This window comes from Panthera uncia, assembly GCF_023721935.1.
Source record: "Panthera uncia isolate 11264 chromosome B2 unlocalized genomic scaffold, Puncia_PCG_1.0 HiC_scaffold_24, whole genome shotgun sequence".
Taxonomy (NCBI): domain Eukaryota; kingdom Metazoa; phylum Chordata; class Mammalia; order Carnivora; family Felidae; genus Panthera; species Panthera uncia.
In genome coordinates, this window is record NW_026057580.1 from 37924989 (window position 1) to 37946309 (window position 21321).

Sequence of the window (21321 nt, forward strand, 5' to 3'; positions counted from 1 at the left end):
TGCTTGGGATTCTCTCTGCCCCTACCCCTACCTAGCACACTCTGTCTCTCTCTCTCTCAAAATAAATAAACTTAAAAAAAAAAATTGTTTTTAAAGAGTCCTACAGTCAACCCACTAGCCACCCAGGCGCCCAGCCAAAACAATTATTTCAATATAGTCTTTATTATTAGATAGCATTATGTTATTTTTATGGATGAAGAAATAAAACTTGTGAGAGGTAAGGAACTTGACCAAGGTGAGTGTCAGAACTAGAATTAGTTGGAACTCAGGACTATCTCACTCATAAGTTTTTGCACGTTCCAATATACTAGGCTCTACCAGAACTGGAAGTTTTCTAATTATCTATTGATTCAACTTTCAGTAGATGATGATGTTGGAAGTTTTATGATTGGATGATATATTTTCAGGGAAATTAGACAAAATATATTCTACATTAGCTTATAATATTTTGTGTTTTAAAAAAGACATCTGGTAACATTTGTTGTTAAACAGACATTTTTTTAGCCTGAACAGGAAAAAAAAAAGCAATTTTCAGCTGCTTGCTAACACATATTATGTAGCCCTATTTAAATTAGTCAAATCCTCACCAGAGCTACTTTGGTTGAATAAATCTACTTCTTAAGAGTCTGTATAGATTCTTTCATTTGGCAACTTAGCTCTACTCACTTCCTTATCAAGACTTTAATAGAGAAAACGGTAGTAGGTGAATACACATCATGACATAAATAATTCATAAGGCTTGGGGCTCAGGAATTTTTGTATCTGAACAATTAATCAATCTACCTATGGAATTAATAGAATTTTGGTTTTAGGATTTCAGAAGTCAGTCAACAAATAAATTTTGAGATATTTGATGAGACAAAGTTAACCTTCCTACACTCTCCCTAATGCAAGTACTCTTAAGACTAATTCTATAGGAAGCAGGCACACAGAGAGGATCATGAAAATTTAAGGAAATGACAGTTTCTTTACCATGTATTGTATTAGCAATTTAATCTGTGCATTCTTTTTAGATTTTAAGTTAACAGTCTGCCAGGAAACACCCTGCAAAGTTGTCACACACGGGCAATATACCAGGTTAATAGAATGTTGGAAATAGCATGGAAGTGTTAGGAGATCTCAGAGAAAAAAGCTGTTTACTCTTCACCACCACTAGATATAATCTAAACATTACTTCCCTGAAAGGATATGCAGTGTCACTTACATTCAGCCTAGGCAATTGCATTTCTCTCCTGGTCTTTGCTGAACTTTGCAACATGAACGTAAGCTTTGGTTATTTGAGGTAAACGAACCCTGTGGTCATGCCTGTTTCAAGTGAAGCTAATGTCAATAAGGACAGGCATGGAGGAGAAACTAAAAGCCCCAAAACACTTATTATCTTCACAAAATGTAATGAGTCAGTTCCTACCCTTATTGATGTCAGATTTTTATAGGGAACATTACATCACATAAAGTCTGAAGAAGAATGGAAGCCAGGATAAACAGAGCCATGCATCAAAAAGTCTTAAGTCTCACAGCAGACAGTGTAGCTAATGTAGTCATATTCATAGAACTTTTTATCCAGACTACAGCAATAAAACAGAAATATGCACATTGGAATATATTTATCTACCTCATGAAGTGTATAACATTTTATGTACACATGTAAATAAAAGGACTTTGCCTGTCTCCAGAAATGTACACGCTTTTCATTTCTCTAATGACTCACACATGAGGTTGCATAAAGTTTAATTAAGTCGTGAAATGTAGAAGATATATATACCAAACATATTTCATCTTAAAATTAATTTTGCCTATTTAAAAAAAAATACTCAACATTCCATAACATATCCTCATTTTAAGCTCTCAAGACTTAAATATTATTTCATTGAGAATGTTATATTGCTTGAGTTTTAAAACAAAGTTAAACATTAAGAGTATCAGTAATGGGGCGCCTGGATGGCGCAGTCGGTTAAGCGTCCGACTTCAGCCAGGTCACGATCTCGCGGTCTGTGAGTTCGAGCCCCGCGTCAGGCTCTGGGCTGATGGCTCGGAGCCTGGAGCCTGTTTCCGATTCTGTGTCTCCCTCTCTCTCTGCCCCTCCCCCGTTCATGCTCTGTCTCTCTCTGTCCCAAAAATAAATTAAAAACGTTGGAAAAAAAAAAAAAAAGAGTATCAGTAATGGGATAGTAGTATTGTGATTATTATTGTTTTTTTAAGTTCTCATTTATTGGTGATATAAACAAGCATTTACAGGCAGAATGACACAATCTCTTGGGTCTGCTTTACAATGCTTCAAATACTTTGGAGAAAATAAGTTTGGGGGTATCGATGAAACAACAGTGCAGAATGTTGATAATTATTGAAGGTGGAAAATGAGCATGAATGGGCTCATTATATTATTTTCTCTCATCTTATATATGTTTTAAATTTCCATTATAAAAAGATAAAACAAGAAAAATATTAACTGAATAAAAATCACACAGTCTCTATTTAAAAGAGAAAGTTAGGAGCAGTAACAGTGAGATACAGCAATTTATATCAATAGAGATGGTGTAATTTTGGTTTTATGCTTTACAATGACCATAGTAGGTACTTTCTGTGATAGTATTAATTTAGCATGCATCTGAAAGATTTTAATTACATATGGAAACTACATTTTTCTTAAATACGTTCAAAAGCTATCTTAAAGTATTTATAAAAAGTCAACTTTGGAACTAAAAATATGATCTTTTTATAAAAGTAAAATAGTCTCATCTTTATCATTTTCCATATGTTTGGAAGGGATTTACAAAGTGGGACAGCCCCTGGGGTGAAAAATCCCAGAGAAATCCCAGATAGAGGTGCATCTTAACAATTCAGTAACCCTGTCTATAGTTCCTCTTTGCACAGAAGTTCTGGACATTTTTCTGACAGAGATTTTCAGGCAGCATTTGTTGATACATATTTTCAAGCATCTGGTCAATAATATATAAAATAATTACTAAATCATATCTCTTGTTTATAACATGCAAGAGAAACAAAATATGTATTCATGGCAGGTAAGTAATAGAATTTCATGTTAGTTTAAATGGATTTTAACAATGGGGTTTGTGGTTCTACGTTAGGCCTCATTTACATCTGAAGAAAAAAGTTCTTAAAATTAATACATTTGTTTTTCAACAAAATCATTTGCTTCATCAAATGAACAGGTTGTTCTTAACATTGATGAATTGTGCTTGAGTGCCACCTGGTGGCTCTCTGCCTCCATACAGCAGGATTTCCCTTTGATCCTGGGCCTGAGAAAACCCTTGCACGAGCCTGGCATTCCAGATGCCAAATTAAAATAAGACATTATTTGCCAGATAGATCAACTACTCAAAGACTGTAGCATCCTGAACCTCATAACACAATAATATCTTTATTTCATATTCATCCTCTTCATACTAGTTCAAATCCTGTATGTTCAAGTCCAAATATTCCCAGCCTGAGAGACTCTGCATTTTCTACACATTCTTCACATTTTGTGATGTCTACCCTGTTATTTATAGCTGCAGTCACAGCTGCCTCTAGATCAGTGGTTCTCAATCTTGAATGCTATTTGAATCATATTGAGTGTTTTTTAAAAAATGACAGAGGCCCGGGGCGCCTGGGTGGCGCAGTCGGTTAAGCGTCCGACTTCAGCCAGGTCACGATCTCGCGGTCCGTGAGTTCGAGCCCCGCGTCAGGCTCTGGGCTGATGGCTCGGAGCCTGGAGCCTGTTTCCGATTCTGTGTCTCCCTCTCTCTCTGCTCCTCCCCCGTTCATGCTCTGTCTCTCTCTGTCCCAAAAATTAAAAAAAAAAAAAAAAAAAAAAAAAAACGAAAAAATGACAGAGGCCCAAACCCAGAAAATCTGCTATAATAGGTCTGGAATGGGGCAACATGAATCAGTAAATTTTAAAAGCTCTCCAGGTGATTGTAAACTGAGCCAGGTCATTTTGTAAAGGATTGTTTGTTCTTGAAAGGTGAGAATTATTTCTTCTTCATCTCTGAGAAAGTACATTGTGTTGAACATACTAAGAGCACAATATATGTGACAAAGATAAAGCAACTTTAGAGTCTACATGTTTGTTTTAAAACAAGGCAAGAACTGGTCCATCTGCAGAATCTTTGATTCATGGGCTCTGCTAAGAGTATGCCATTGTCCCATTCCCCAGAAGACAAACTAAGGGTACAAATAGCTCCTTTTTCACTCAGTTCCATGCAATTCAATAAAAAAATTTAGTATCCAGATATTTTTTAAGTTAAGAACTACATTGTGGCAAATTTATATCTATAGCAACACATACATAAAATCATGAATCACAATATTATTTATAATAGAAAAATATCAGAAATAATCCAATACTTATTTATGAGGCTGGTTGAATAAATTATAGTATGGAGTACCATGTGAGCATAAAAAAGAAAATAAGAGAGATCTCTATGAGTTACTACGAAATTATTTCCACCATATGTTGATAAGTAAACATGACAAAGTCTGAAATGTCTATTCTATACTCCTTATTGTGTAAGAAAGAGAAATACATGTTTGTTTTGCCAAAAACAGGAAATAAAGAATAAACAAAATAATGAAGACATTTACCTTTAGAAGACAGGTGGGAAATGGAAGAAATAAGGATGGAGTGACATTCTGTGAGCACACCATCTCACATAGATTCAACCTTTGAATCATATAAATGTTTTTACATAATCAAAAATTAAATGACAGTAAGAAAAAAAAATTAAATTGGCCATAAACACAAATACATGGACCCAAATATATCAAAGTATATTTAATATAACCAAACAGAAAAAAGAATTAATTCAAGTAACTTTTGAACACATTACTATACATGCTTTAAAAAATTTTTTTAATGTTTTTTTTTATTATTTTTGAGAGAGAGACAGAGAGACAGAGACAGAGTGCAAGTGGGGGAGGGGCAGAGAGAGAGGGAGACATAGAATCTGAAACCTGCTTCAGGCTCTGAGTTGTCAGCCCAGAGCCCAATGCAGGGCTCAAACTCCCAAACCACGATATCATGACCTGAGCAGAAGTTGGATGCTTAACCAACTGAGCCACCAGGTGCCCCTACTATACATCCTTAGTGGGATATATTCTATGAACAAAAAGAAAAGAAATATTTACTTACTATACTACTCTTAGTAGTCATATTGTATTAAAACTCTAAAACTATTCTATTGTAGGATACTGTAAATAACGTATTATTGTTACTATGATCCAAGATTTTCAGTATAAAAAAGTTACATATAACTTTTTATATATAATATATATATATATATGGCAAGCATATATATTAAACAAAAGCAAAGCTAAACCCTAAAATGTTAAATTTGTAATATTTTAAAAACTAAATTAAAACAAAGCAATCTCTTAGCCCATAAAAATAAAAGTATATCCAATTGGAGCTACAATCACATAGAAAAGAATTTTTCCAAGTGAGTTTTAAAAATAAAATGTGATTGCATATCTCTACAGAAATATACCCTAAGGATGAAAAGAACTGCAAAATAAAAAAAAAAAAAAAGTAACTCTTTTCAGTAATCATATTGTAGACAATATGAAATTATTCTGAAATTGTTATTCAGGATAAAGCCAATGACTATGCGATATGCTAATTCTTTCATTCCTGGTGTCACTGAGAACCAAGGTTCTTGGCATGGAGGAAAAGAAATAAAAATGTAAGACAGAAGCTTTTAGTAAAAACCCTACAGTCTTAAATTTGAATTGGTTGTATTATTCAGGATATATTATTGGATGTACTATTCAGTATAATCGAGGATATAATTCTTCTTAAAAAGAAATTCCTAGCTCTCTCTATTGAAAAGGCCAGAAACAATGATTGTATCATTGGTAATGAGCATCCCTGGAGCTTAGACTATGTTAATCTAAATACCATTTCACTCTAAAAAAAGAGAAGTAGCTGGTTCCAGGTCTAGGGCAGAGATAATATAAAGCAAACTTGGAACCTCTTACACCACAAGGCAAGGAAATGCTCAAAGACTAGTGAGGGCATGTCTTGATTAGAAGAGGCTTCCATTAGCTAAATCTGGGATAATCTGAGCATCAAAGAAGACCAAAAACAGTAAAGGATTAAAAAGTCAAGTTAAAAATAGAGTCCCTAATGGCACACAAAAGAAATAGAGAGGTAAAAGAGGTGGGGAGAATGTTGACAGGAAGAAAAACTCTTCTTTATAGAGGAATGACAGCTAATAATTACAAAGGAGTGAAAGAATTTTCTTAAACTAATCACTTTATCTTCCATAGCCTAATAACTGATTTAGGTGAGAATCATTAATGGATGATAAAACTATTGCTTAAAGGTTGATGGGAAACAGTATATTCACATGGTCTCTAAGTACCCTATGAAATACTTACTAATTTCAAAGAGAATATACCTTCAGAAAGGAGCCATCTGGCAGTCTGCCCTTAACCAAATGATTATATATTTTGCATCACCAGTAGGAAGACAAACTGACCTACTGAGCTTCCTGATGTCATGTAGTAAGTACACATCAACTATGATTCAGCCTCACCAGAAATATTTAATTTAAACCTAATCAAAAGGAAATCATAATACAAATTCATAATGTGAGACATTTACAATGTCATGAAAAACTAAACAAGGTAGAAGGAATGTTCTAGATTTAAAGAGACATGGCAACAAAATATGATGTATGAATCTTGATCATACCCAAAAAAGCAAAAACAGCTATAAAAGTTATTTTATGTACAGCTAGGGAGGGACAGAGAGAGAGAATCCCAAGCAGGCTCTGAACCACCAGTACAGCTCGAACTCACAAACTGTGAGATCATGACCTGAGTCGAAGTCAGACGCTTAACTGACTGTGCCACACAGGTGCCCCCAAAATTGCATATCTAAACGAAAAGATTTTGAGTTAATAATGACCTTAGAAATCACCTAACTAAACCTCCTCAGTTTGTAGATGAGAAAACTGATTCAGAGATTCAGTGGCTTGTCCAAATTCAACAAATGTTTAGTGCAAAAGCTGTGAAATCTAAAGTATACAATCCATAGTGGTTTCCATTAATCCATTTATTGAGCAACTCCTATATGCCAAGCAGTCCTACTTCCCATTTGAGATGAACCAAGAAGAACATAATAAATGAGGAAATGCATATATAACTCAATCATTACAAATTTCAAATTTAAATTTAAAATTGAGCAAAGGAGAAGGCAGAAATGCTGGCTTTGAAGATGGAGGGGTTCATGAGCCAAGGCACATGGACAGCTACAGAAGCTTGGAACAGCCTCAGCTGATAGCCAGCTGGGAATGGTGACTGCTCCGATCCACACCTACAAGGAACTGAATTCTGCCAACCATCTAAATGAGCAAGGTAAAGAATTCTTCCCTAGAGCTAACAGAAAGGAATGCAACCTTAATGACACCTTGATTTTAGCTCAGTGAAACTCACAGTAGATATCTGACCTACAGAACTGTAAAATAATAAATTCGTATTGTTTAAAAAAAAAAAAAAAAACAATGGTTATGGGGCACCTGGGTGGCTCAGTCAGTTGGGCATCCGACTTCAGCTCAGGTCATGATCTTGCGGTTTGTGAGTTCGAGCCCCATGCGGGGCTTTGGGCTGATGGCTCAGAGCCTGGAGCCTGCTTCCGATTCTGTGTCTCCCTCTCTCTCTGCCCCTGCCCCGTTCATGCTCTGTCTCTCTTTGTCTCAAAAATAAATAAAAGGTTAAAAAAAAATTAAAAAATAAATAAGTAAATAAACATTAAAAAAGAAAATTTTAAACAATGGTTGGACAAAAATAGGAACCAGGGATTTGTTAGTTCATATAACTGGAAAGGGCAGGTGTGGAGACTTGAAACAGGTCTCAGGTACCACTGGAATAGAAGTCAGATTATGTTTACTATTTCTCTTCATATTTTGGCTGTACCTCTCTTTGTATGAGGGTCTCTGTGTTTCTATTTAGAGACAGATTTCCTTCATGTCACAGAGGTTGGATACAGCCACGGAAACTCCAGAACTACTACTCAGCTCAACAACATTAAAGAAAACAGAGGACCTCCTTTTTAGTTTCCATATGTAATATCACATAGAAGGTTACTAATTGTCCCAGATCAGATCATGTTAAAAAAAAAAAAAAAAAAGACAAAAAACAAAACCTGGCCTGAGGGTCAGAACGCTGTATTTGGCCAGATTTGGGTCACGTGCAACCCCACTGTCCACTAGTAAGCTGACACATAACTGACAGCCCTATCACTCCTGCCTGCCTACCCCCAACCCCTCCAACCACATGGAGCAAGATAAGGGCAGATTCCCTAAGATGAAGGTGAAAAGGAACGCCAGGCAGACAAAAACAAAAGAAAGAGGTAATAACTACAGTGAGTAAACAACAGGAACAAATTATAAAGGTAAAAATGCATACGAACTATTCAGGAAGTAGTACAAACTCAATTCTGGTAAGGTTCCAGGGAATAATGAGAGAAAAGGTACTTGGGGCTATATTGTGAAAGTTAGTAAAATAGTGAAACATCAGGCAGAAGAAAGTGGTACCTATTAGGTAGAAAGTGGAGAGCCACCAGCTTTAAAAACAAACACACAATGGCATGATTTAATTTGGGTTGTGGGAAAATTATCAGTCATCAGTGTATAAAAGTGTAGTCCTAGGTCCACCAACATCAGAAATTATCTGGGTACTTTGTTAAAAATGCAAAATCCTGAGTCCTACCCAAATTTATCAAATGAGAATCTCTAAAGGTGGGTCACAGATAGCTGCATTAGAAATAAGAACCACAGGGACACCTGGGTGGCTCAGTTGGTTAAGCATCTGACTTTGGGTCAGGTCATGATCTCATGGTTCATGAGTTCAAGCCCCATGTCAGGCTCTGTGCTGACAGCTCAGAGCCTGGAACCTGCTTTAGATTATGTGTCTCCCTCTCTCTCTGCCCCTCACTCACTCACACTCTGTCTCTGTCTCTCAAAAATAAATAAATGTTAGATTTTTTTTTTCTTTTTTAAAAAAGAAAGAAAGAAGCACCACAGGCATTATTTCTACATTCTAAAAGCTGAGAACAAATAGGGTAGAATTTTAATAGGAAAAATGTTTAACAGTATACATTTCCAAAATGTTTTAGATAATTAAAAACCTCCCACTTAATCCTTATGCATTTTGTCTGTTACTACTAACTAGCAGAGTGATGGGTCAATAATTTAACTGCTCTGAGCCACAGCTACCCAGTCTGTGAAAAGTAAAATTTGGACTAATAATTAATCTCCTTTAACATTATAATACCATGATTTTTAAATCCTGTTTCTTGAAATATTTCTACATCCCTATTCAGTAAAAGGTTAATTCAGCAGGCTTGGGTTGTTACTCAACCCTGCCCATTCCAAAGAAAGGGCAATCCCTCAATGGCCCTGGAAAATAACTTCTGCCTTGGGATATCCTGCCAGATGAGAGGGCTTTTATACACCTCAGGCCTTGGGCCATGTTGCATCAGTTTGGCCTTTGTGAGGCTGGATCCCCATATAAATTTTCCAAAGAAAAATACTGGATACCAAGGCTCAGGAAAGTTTCCCTGGTTCACTACTTTGCACATGTCACACATCATTGATGGGAGAAAAGAGCATCCAACTACAGCTACACTAAAAGACAACACCTAGAAGCTCATTCCTGGACTTCAGCCATGTGTATTTTCTCAATGCTGACTTTAATCTTCATCCTTCCACTGTAATAAACCATAGCCATGAATATAACAGCCTTTCTGAGTTCTGTGAGCCTTTCTAGCAAATCATCAAATCTGAGGTTGGTCTTGGAGACCCTTGACACAATCAGCATTTCAACATTACACTTTCAGCGTGGTTTCCAATTCAAGTAAGCTTAAATATTGTTTAAATAAAACATTCTGTATTAATTTTTCATTCTGCTGCCCTTCAACTTAATATCTATTAGAAATATATCCTAAAGAAATCATAATGAAATAAAGCAAGCCGTATCTTAATTTAAAAGCTAATTGCAGTATAGTAGAAAATTGAAAACAACCTAAAATTTAAATAATCTAGGGATGCTTTACTGAATGATAATATGTCCATTTAGTGGAATAGTTATTAAAATGGCTTAAAAATTTTTTTTAATGTTTATTTATTTTCAAGAGAGACACAGACAGAGCGTGAATGGGGGAGGGGCAGAAAGAGAGGGAGACACAGAATTCAAAGGAGGCTCCAGGCTCTGAGCTGTCAGCACAGAGTCTGATGTGGGGCTTGAACCCATGAACCGTGAGATCATGACCTGAACCAAAGTTGGACACTCAACCTACTGAGTTACCCAGGTGCCCTAAAATGTTTAATTAAAGAACACAACTGTTTCCAAACCGTGTATGCATATAGACAAAAATTAAAAGAGAACATGGACAAACAGGAGATTATTTACTGTAGTGTTCAAAGATTTTTTTTAATTTTTTTAATGTTTATTTATTTTTGACGGAGTGAGACAGAGCATGAGCGGGGGAGGGGCAGAGAGAGAGGGAGACACAGAATCTGAGCAGGCTCCAGGCTCTGAGCTATCAGCACAGTGCCCGACATGGGGCTCGAACTCACAGACTGCAAGATCATGACCTAAGCCAAAGTCGGACGCTCAACTGACTGAGCCACCCAGGCGCCCCTCAAACATTTTATACTGATTATTGTTGCTATAATAAAATTGTTTTTATAATAAGTAAATATTTTAAGTGCCAAATTATAAATGTAATTCTCTGGTTCACGGTACTAATTCAATATTCTTAATATGAATAATAAAAATCAAGATCACTGACACCATAAACCATCCACTAACTAAAATAGATATTGTAGGCTCTAGGTGGAACCCAAGTCCCTACACAGGATTAGGAAATAAGAGAGAGGGGCAATATGGAAAACATGCAGTGGAAAGGGATTGGTCACAGGGTCAAACCCACACATTGAGTACCGGCTTTACCTGCCTCTAGCTGTGAAGTCATGAGCAGTCTCCTTCACCTTGCAGAACCTGAGTTTCCTCATTTGTTAAATGGGAACAATAATAAAGGCTTTACAGAGTTACCACCACAATAAATGAGTAAAACACTTAATGCAGTGCCTGCACAAGAAAAAGCTAAATAAATGTTCAGTCTCTGCCTTCTCCCTCAATTCTACGCTCAAAGATTGCAGATGTTAATCTATAAAGTTTTTTAAAGTGCTTTTCCCCTGTGACACCTACTTTCCATATCATATTAATTATGAAGGTATTTATTCTCATGGCATAAAGAATGGTGACCCAATAGATCTGAAGAGAAATCTTAATTTCTAGGTGATTGGTAACACATACATCACTTTTTTTTCACTTAGGTAAGTCAAAAATCCAATTTTGAAAATCAAATAATCTCATCTGAACCTATTACTAATTTTCAAATCCAGAATAAAGCAACTTTAACACAACAAATATTTATCAGAGGCCATTAACGAGTCAAAAACAACAATAAAAATAGAAAAATAATAATAGGTAGGGATCTTACCACAGCCACTGTCACTGCTTTCCAAAAGCTTCTGGGCATTGTATTTTGCTAAGGAATTCAATGATGGAAATTTTTCAAAATTGTTTCTTTCTTTTTAAGTGCAAAACAGAAAATTGTGGTCAAATTGTCTTTCCATGGTTATTTCAAAAGCAAAATAAAATGATAGTGCACAAATATTTTCATGCAGTTTGCAAAGTTGCATAGTGCATCCATCCAGTCTATCTGACATGTTACTCTATGTTTTTGTGTGGGAAGTAATGTCTCTTACCAAAGCATGCTCTTTATTTGGTCAAACAGAAGATTCGGAGAAAAACAAGTAAGGCAATCTTCATTTTCTTACTAGTGGGAGTCAAGTCTGCATTGAAGAAATATTTGTCATGCTCACCACATTTTTGTTATATACTTGTCTCACAGAGCCAGTGTACAACTTTGAAGAAAGAAGAATAGCTGCTGTGTATAATGCTGGAAAAATACTCCCTGCTATCCAACTTCCCTCCTACAGAATAGCCAGGCCAATCTTTCTGAAACATAACTTTGAATTCTGAATCTTGCTCAAAATTTCCAAAAGTCTTCCTTTTGTCTTTTGCCTGACAGCCAGGCTGTCCAGCCCACCTTTAGTGATTGCTCCCACCAAAAGCCCCCCAATAACAAGGCCAAACTAGTCCACCTCTGTACTTTGCTCATCCTGCTACAACTGCTTAGAATGACTTTTGTCTAAATCCTAAGCATCTGTCAACACCCAGCTCAAGCCCTATCTCATTCATAACACCTTTCCTAGTCCTTGTGGTTCACACATTAGCTCTGTCTGAATGCCCATAGCAGCTTTTGTATGAACTCTTCTTTTGGTATTTAATAAAATACTCTCTTCTACCCTTGCCATGTCTTTTTATGATTCACCTTCTACTGCAGCTGTCGGAAAATGCAAGTGTATACCACTCCCTCCTTTGTTAATAAAATGTTTCCCCCACCCCCACCCGTGTGGACTTTGGGGTTTGACTTGCTTTGACCAATGAAATAGTTGGTATGTAACACTTCCAAACAGAAGCTTTTAAAGGAATTGCAATATTCCAAAAGTCTCCTAGCTCTTGTGCCCTCCACCTTCAGAAAAGCATGTTGTGCATAAAGTTTTCCTTTAGTTTAGGTCCTAAAATAAGGAGATATGTGGAGGAAATTCAGCTTGCAGTTTGTAGAACAATCACAACATCCAACCAGTAGCTGACAGTATGGACCTGAACAAGAAATAAATATTTATTATTGTGAACTGCCGAGAATTTGAGATTGCTTATCACATAGTGAAAGACAACTGATATAATAACTATTATTTCATAGGTACTATGTCCTATATCCACAATATCTCATCTAACCAACACAATAATCCTATGTGTTAGCATACTTTATTATCCCCATTTTACATATGAGAAAATGAGAATAAGAGAGGTAAAGTAACTAATCCAAAACACACAATGCTGTAAAATTCTAGAATCAGACACATTTAGCTTTGAAGTTAGATTCCGTCACTTACTGAATATAGTATCATAGGCATAATATAATCTCACTGGAACTCAGTCACATATATAATAAAGATAATGCTTAAGTTCTTCTCACTGTACTTCTAATGGCTGTTGGGAGGACTAAATTAAATAATGTGAATGACCAAATAATTTAATAAATTAGTGAGTTTTAATTTATGTCACCTCTAAATTAGGCCCTGAGATAAAGACTTGGTGTGGGTAGTTTAGGAAGCACATGTAACAAAGTGGGGGAAATGAGGTGGAGAATGAGAAAAGTGAATAAAATGATTAGGTTACTATTTGGGGAAATGGGCTCAATCCCACAAAGATAGGTATATGTGGAATATGTATCAGATGGTCAAGTAAGTTCCTATCAGGCCCAACCCTTTCACAAATAACGACAACAAACCCCAGACCAAAAAAAAAAAAAAAAAAAAAAAAAAGCAAAGTCACTGGAAAGTGAACCAAAAAAGCAAAAAAGTGAACAAGTGGATTTTAGAAGAATCAAAACTTGGAAGAAGGTTCAAAAGAGATGAGTTTCCCATCATTATAGATTTTATCCTGAGGGCAGGGTAACATTAGCACTAAACAGTGTGCCTAAAATCTAATACAAAACAGTCTTTCTGGCCTGAAAATCAGAGGATGCAATTTAGAGCAGCCACAGATCCTAGTAAGTTGGGACAAATAAGTCAACCAGAAAGGAAGAGCCCTGAATTCCATTTATAAACTCTGCCCAAGTCTCTGAACCACACATGAATGGGGCGGAATCCAATACCTCAGCTAAGGACAAAAGGAATGAACAAAAACTTGAGCTGCTGCCCAAGAAAAAAGTGTTTACAGTTTAAATTTGGCCAGTTAATTTTCCACTTAAAAATATGATTAACAATCTTTGGAGAAATATAGAGTATTCACTACATAACATTCTACAATGTCCAAGATATAATCCAAAATTGCTCAATTTATAAAAAATCAGAGAAGTGTGGCCCATTTTCAACAGACAAGATTATTAACCAAAACCAATCCCAAAATGATCTAGATGTTCAAATTAGCAGACATGAATTTTAAAGCAGATTTTGTAGTTCTGTTCATTGAAATAAAAGAGAATATTCCTGTATTAATAAAAACAAAGAATCGCAGCATAAAAAATAGAAACTATTTTTAAAAGGAACCAGAAGAAAAATCATGAACTGATAAAAATGCACTTTTGAAAATAAAATCTCAATGAGCAGGCTTAACATCACATTGGATGTGATAGAAGAAAGAATAAGTGAACTTGAAGATAGGTCAATAGAAATTATCCAATCTGAAGGACAAAAATTTTTTTGTTTTATATTATCAAATCTCAAAACACTTTAGGACAATAACAGAAGTCTAACATACATGAATCAGAATCCCCAAAGGGAAGCACAGAAAGAGAATGGGAGAAAAAATATTTGAAATATAATGGCCAAAATCTTCCAAATTTAGTAAAGGACAAAAATTTACAGATTCAAGATGCTCAACAGGAGAAATGCAAAGAAAACCACACCCAGACACATCATAGGCAAGCTGCTACAAAGCAATGATAAAGAGAAAAATTTTAAAGCAGTCAGAGAAACAATGATACATTGCCAATAGGGGCATAACTGTTTGACTATGAACTGAGTTCTCATCAGAAACTTATAGAGATCAGAAGACAGTAAAACAATGTTTAAAGTGCTGAAAGAAAAAAAAAACTATCAATTCATAAGTCTATATCTTTCTTGATATACTTGAAAATGTCTTTCAAGTATAAAATTAAAATAAAGATATTTTCATGTAACAGAAAACTGAAAGAACTGTACTACAAGAAATGCAAAAAAAAAAAAAGCAAAACTAAATTTCTGTGGGCTAAAAAAAAGTGAAACCAGTGGAAACTCAAATCTTCAAGAAGAAATTAGGAGCTTCAGAAATGATTACTTATAGATAAATATAAGAGACTATTTTTCTTCTTTTAAAACATAGGACTATTGGGGCACCTGGGTGGCTCAGTCAGCTAAGCATCTGACTCTTGATTTCAGCTCAGGTCAAGTTCTCACAGTCATGAAATGGAGCCCCATATCGGGCTCTGTGCTGACAATGCACAGCCTGTTTGGATTCTCTCTCTCTCTGTCTGTCTGCCCCTCGCCTGCTCATGCTTTCTCTCTCTCTCAAAATAAATAAACATACATTTAAAAAAATGACTCTCTTAAGCAAATATAATATTGTCTTGTGCAATTTACAATATATGTAGATGTAAATCTTACAACATCTGTAGCATAAAAGATTGAAAAGGATCTATAAATTTGCATGGGTACTACATTTTTTTTAAGTTTTAATTTATTTTCTTTGAGAGAGAGAGAGAGACAGCAAGTGTGGTAGGGGCAGAAAGAGCAAGAAAGAGAGAATCCCAAGCAGGCTCCATGCTGGAGCCCAATGTGGGGCTTGATCTCACAAACCATAAGATCATGACCTGAGCCAAAACCAAGAGTTGAATATTCAACCAACTGAGCCATCCAGGCACCCCGGTTTTGACATTTTTATGTCAAGCAGATACCTATATATCATGACATATTTACATTACATATATATATATGTATATATATATATATATATACATATATAATATACATATATATACATATACATATATAATGCAAAGAGTTCTAGCCAAAAAGTTGATAAGAAAATAAATTTTTTATACATTTTTTTAATGTTTATTTAAATTTTTTTTATGTTTATTTATTTTTGAGAGAGAGAGAGAGTGTGTGAGCAGGGGGAGGGCAGAGAGAGAGGTAAACACAAAATCTGAAGTGGGATCCAGTCTCTGAGCTGTCAGCATAGAGCCCATCATGGGGCCTGAACTCACAAACCATGAGATCATGACCTAAGCTGAAGTCGGATGCTAAACCGACTGAGCCACCCAGGCATCCCTTTAATGTTTATTTATTTTTCAGAAAGAGAGAGAGAGTGAGAGACAGAGTGCAAGTGGGGGAGGGGCAGAAAGAAAAGCAGACACAGAATCTGAAGCAGGCTCCAGGCTCCAAGCTGTCAGCACAGAGCGTGATGCAGTGCTCGAACTCACAAGCTATGAGATCATGACCTAAACTGAAGTTGGATGCTTAACCACCTGAACCACCCAGCAGCACTAAAATAAAATTTTTTTAAATATTCAAATAATCAAAAAAAGGCAGACAAGGAAGAACAGAGGAATAATAGAGAACACAAACAGAAAATAATAAAATAGCATCCCTAAGTCCAACCACATCAATAATTACATTAAATGTTAATGAACTAAATACTCCAATTAAAAGGCACAGATTGCTAAAATCAATAAAAAAGTAAGACCCAACAATCTTCTGTCTTCAGGAGATATACATTAAATATAAAGGCACAGGTTGAAAGGAAATGGAAGGAAAAGATATGCCATACAAATAATAATCATGAGAAGACTAGAGTGGCTATATTAATATTGGACAAAATAGACTTCAAAAAGCATCCCACCAGAGAACAAGGAAGGTAGAGTCACCTCTGCTTTCACTGGAACAAGCACTTTTGGTACAGAGGAAAGTGCTCAGAAAGAAAAACAGTGATAGACATAGTGTCAAAAACTGTGTGCTGCTGTAGGTGAATTTAGTTGAGCCAAGGGGATGTGAAGAGGCTATCAGTGGCATCTACTACAAAGTGAATGAATAAATCAATTAATAAATAGTGGTCTCATAGCCATTGCAGTATACAATGAGTTGTATAGAGACAGTGCTGTGGCAAGTGAGAGCCAGACAGGCACCTGGTGACTGTGCCTCACTGAGGAAAATAAACATGGACAGAGGAGATCCTTAGAAGCCAAGAGGCAAATGTCATCATGTGCATTTTTTTATATGAAATTTATTGTCAAATTGGTTTCCATACAACAGCCAGTGCTCATCCCAACAGGTGCCCTCCTCAATGCCCATCATGTGCATTATTTATGCAAACTCTGGGGGGAGCACAAGAGGAAGAACCCAGATGCTTCAGTCAGCTTCTCAGAGTTTCTAAGAAGTGCTCAGAGAGGTGGAAGACTATGTCTGCTAAACAGAAAGAAAAGTTAAAGAAGACATGAAAAAGGCAGACAAGGCCCATTACAAAAGAGAAATGAAAACTTATTACCTGTCCCCCTTACAGGGGAAACAAAAAAGAATTTCAAGGATCCCAAGGCACCCAAGAGGTCTCCTCTGGCCTTTTTCTTGTTTTGTTCTGAGAATCACCCCAAAATCAAAGGAGAACATCCTGGCCTATCCATTGGTGACATTGCAAAGAGACTGGGAGAGATGTGGAATAATAACACTGCAACAGATGACGAGCAGCCTTACAAAAAGAAGGCTGCTAAGCTGAAGAAAACTATGGAAAAGATACTGCTGCATACTGAGCTAAAGGAAAACCTGATGCAGCAGCAAAAATGGAAGTCATCAAGGCCAAAAAAAGTAAGAAGAAGAAAGAAAAGGAGAAAGACAAGGAAGATGAAGGAGATGAGGAGAAAGAAGATGAAGAAAATGCAGATGAAGAAGATGATGATGATGAATAAGTTGGTTCTAGTGCAGTTTTTTTTTCTTGTCTACAAAACATTTAACCCCCTTATACACAACTAATACCTTTTAAAGAAAAAAAATTGACATGTAAGGCTGTGTAAGATTTGTTTTTAAACTGTACAGTGTCCTTTTTTGTATAGTTAACACACTACCAAGTGTGTCTTTAGGTAGCCCTGTTCTGGATGTATTTTCAGCAACCACTAACTTTGGTACAGTACAGGGGTTAAAATCGGTATGGAAATTTAAAGCAGGTTCTTACTGGTACATGGTAGAAACTACTTATGTAGGGAGATGGTAGTTTTTTGATCTTCAGTTGTCTCTGATGCAGCTTATGTGAAATAATTGTTGTTCTATTAACTGAATACCACTTTTTAATTACAAAAAAAATGTTGCAGCTATTTTGTTGACATTTTGAATGTTTCTAAATAAATACAAATTTTTATTAAAAGAAAAATAATGGTCTCAGCAAAATAAGATAAACAGAAAATTTTTCTGCTACAAACATTTAGAAATAGTAGACAAATGTAATAAACATTTTTTAATGCACAGTCAAGTTCCACAAAAAAGGACCAGAAACAAAAAATCCAAGTGGCAATCAAATGACCTGATGCTACAGCTAGAGGGAAGGGAAGGAAATTTGCAGGTGGACAAGAATAGATTTTACAACTCAGCAGGGTCTTGACTTAATTGATTGACAGAAAAAGTCCAGGTCCCATAGTTACAAGATGGTCTCCTTTCTACTAACAGACATTCTTGACCTCTCATTCATTCTTTAAAGCCCTACCCAATTGGGAAAAGATTCTGTGTCTGTCATGTTTCTTTCTACTATAAGCAATGAAAACTGAGTTGCGAATGGGGAAAAGTGAGTGAGGAGGAAGAGGGAATTCCTGGCTATGTAAATGAGACTTAAGGCCTTCTTTCTGGATTCCACACTCAAATGATGTCAATATGACCTGTTCTTGATCCATCTCTCAACTTTTCTTTCCTGTATGTTGCTTTCTGCATGGAGATTTATTCCACCTCATAGCAAGATGGCAATCAGCATCTCTAAGCTTACTGTTCTACTGCTTCTTGTCCAACAAATAAGAAAGCTTCTTTTTCACTGTAGACAAACAAAACTTCTGACTCTGTTTAGTGTAAATGGGTGACATGCCCATTCCTAACCAATCACCTCAGAGATGTAATATTTTGGGGGAAGGGAGAATGCAATATTTTGATTTTCCAGTTAAATCATATTCCCACTCCTAGAACACAGGATGGAATCACCCACTTAAGCTATTGTAGGAGACACTTTGGTACCCCCTTGTCCCTCTTCTTATTTCATTTTCAGCTGTGATAGAAACTTCTGTGCATGCTAAATCCACCCCTCCTCAACCACCAGCCCCATGTTTCTCTACTTTTCTGCCCACTGCTTTCTAAAGTTTGAAAAGTTTGCTCAATCCACACACAGGCACAGGCCAAAAGGGCAGAGGAATTAATGTCCCTGGTGGCAACATTCAATCAATCAGAGATGAGGATAGAAAATAATTACAGATATTACAAACCTCCAGTTCCCCAACCTTCTATCCACTTGGGACAGGTCAAGCCTTACCATCTACTCTAAAGAAATTCCTAAGAGTCTTTTACACTTTCTGGCCAGAGTGCCAAAAGGTGACAAAACTTGGATACTGATTCAGCTCCTTTTTTTCCCCTCTCTTCCTTTTTTTTTTTCAAAAGTAATACAAGTTTTAGGGCATCTGGGTGGCTCAGTCAATTGGGCATCCGACTTTGGCCCAGGTCATGATCTAGCAGTTAGTGAGTTCAAGCCCTGCACTGGGCTCTGTGCTGACAGCTCTGAGCCCAGAGCCTGCTTCAGATTCTGTGTCTCCCTCTCTCTCTGCCTCTCCCCTGCTTGCACTCTGTCTCACTCTCTGTCTCTCAAAAATAAATAAGCATTAAAAATTTTTGTAATAAAAAATTTTTAAAAAGTAATACAAGTTCAAATTCATCAACTCTTTATTCTTCTGAGAATTACTTCCACAAACAATACCCTGCCACCCTTTAGCTACTTGTACATCATGTACCGCCTCCCAAAGTTTCTGTCCTCCTCTCTGTCAGAATTAGTTTTGAGTACAAAGGCTCTATTCAGGTTACCTTGATTTTATTACCTTTTGATTAATATCCCCAACCAAAAGCTCCAAAGCAGTACAGTATAACATTATCTTCCATTCCCCTCTCCAACTTTAGACTTTATGTTGTATAGGATCCAGAGAATGACCATGAGCACAAACAGTACAGGAATTTGTATTGTTTTCTTAACCAGTAGCCAACTTTAATCTATTCAAGAATCTCTTTCACCTACCCCAAAACATTCTATACTTCTTTTGTTTAGTTAAAATCCCTCTGTAAGAAAAATGAACTATTGGGACCTCATGAAGATAAAAAACTTCTGCACTGCAAAGGAAACAACAAAACTAAAAGGCAACCGACAGAATGGGCAAAGATATTTGCAAATGACATATCAGACAAAGGGCTAGTACCCAAAATCTATAAAGAACTCACCAAACTCCACACCCGAAAAACAAATAATCCAGTGAAGAAATGGGCAGAAGACATAAATAGACACTTCTCTAAAGAAGACATCCAGATGGCCAACAGGCACATGAAAAGATGCTCAACGTCACTCCTCATCAGGGAAATACAAATCAAAACCACACTGAGATACCACCGTACACTGGTCAGAGTGGCTAAAATGAACAAATCAGGAGACTATAGATGCTGGAGAGGATGTGGAGAAACGGGAACCCTCTTGCACTGTTGGTGGGAATGCAAACTGGTGCAGCCGCTCTGGAAAACAGTGTGAAGTTTCCTCAAAAAATTAAAAATAGATCTACCCTATGACCCAGCAATAGCACTGCTAGGAATTTACCCAAGGGATACAGGAGTGCTGATGCATAGGGGCACTTGTACCCCAATGTTTATAGCAGCACTTTCAACAATAGCCAAATTTCAACAAGAGCCTAAATGTCCATCAACTGATGAAAGGATAAAGAAGATGTGGTTTATATACACAATGGAATACTACTTGGCAATGAGAAAGAATGAAATATGGCCTTTTGTAGCAATGTGGATGGAACTGGAGAGTGTGATTCTAAGTGAAATAAGTCATACAGAGAAAGACAGATACCATACGTTTTCACTCTTATGTGGATCCTGAGAAACTTAACAGAAGACCATGGGGGAGGAGAAGGAAAATAAAATAGAGGGAGGGAGCCAAAGCATAAGAGACTCTTAAAAACTGAGAATAAACTGAGGGTTGATGGGGGGATGGGAGAGAGGGGAAAGTGGGTGATGGGCATTAAGGAGGGCACCTGTTGGGATGAGCACTGGGTGTTGTATGGAAACCAATTTGACAATAAATTTCATATTAAAAATTTTTTCTAAATAAATAAAATGAAAAATTATCTTTTTTCGTGAAAAAATAAAAATAAAATAAAATAAAATAAAATAAAATAAAATAAAACAAAATAAAATAAAATCCCTCTGTAGGAAACATTCCTGCTTCAAACGTGTTAATCTCCCTCTTTAACCAGAAAAATGTAAACAATCTCTTACCAAACATTTTCTTGCATCTTACATTTTCTGGATCATAGCCTAATCCATCAAATGTATGGGTATGTAAGCTTGTTAAGAATGACATATCTGTGCTGCCAGCTTTGGGACTAGATCAACTCAAGGTCCCAAAGAAGTTCCCACTGAA

General features: G+C 36.3%; 1 pseudogene; it reads left to right on the forward strand.

Annotated features, from left to right (window-relative positions):
• The first annotated feature begins 7295 nt into the window (after nucleotides 1–7295).
• LOC125939089 (high mobility group protein B1-like) lies at nucleotides 7296–17578 on the forward strand (annotated as a pseudogene).
• The last annotated feature ends 3743 nt before the right edge of the window (nucleotides 17579–21321 follow it).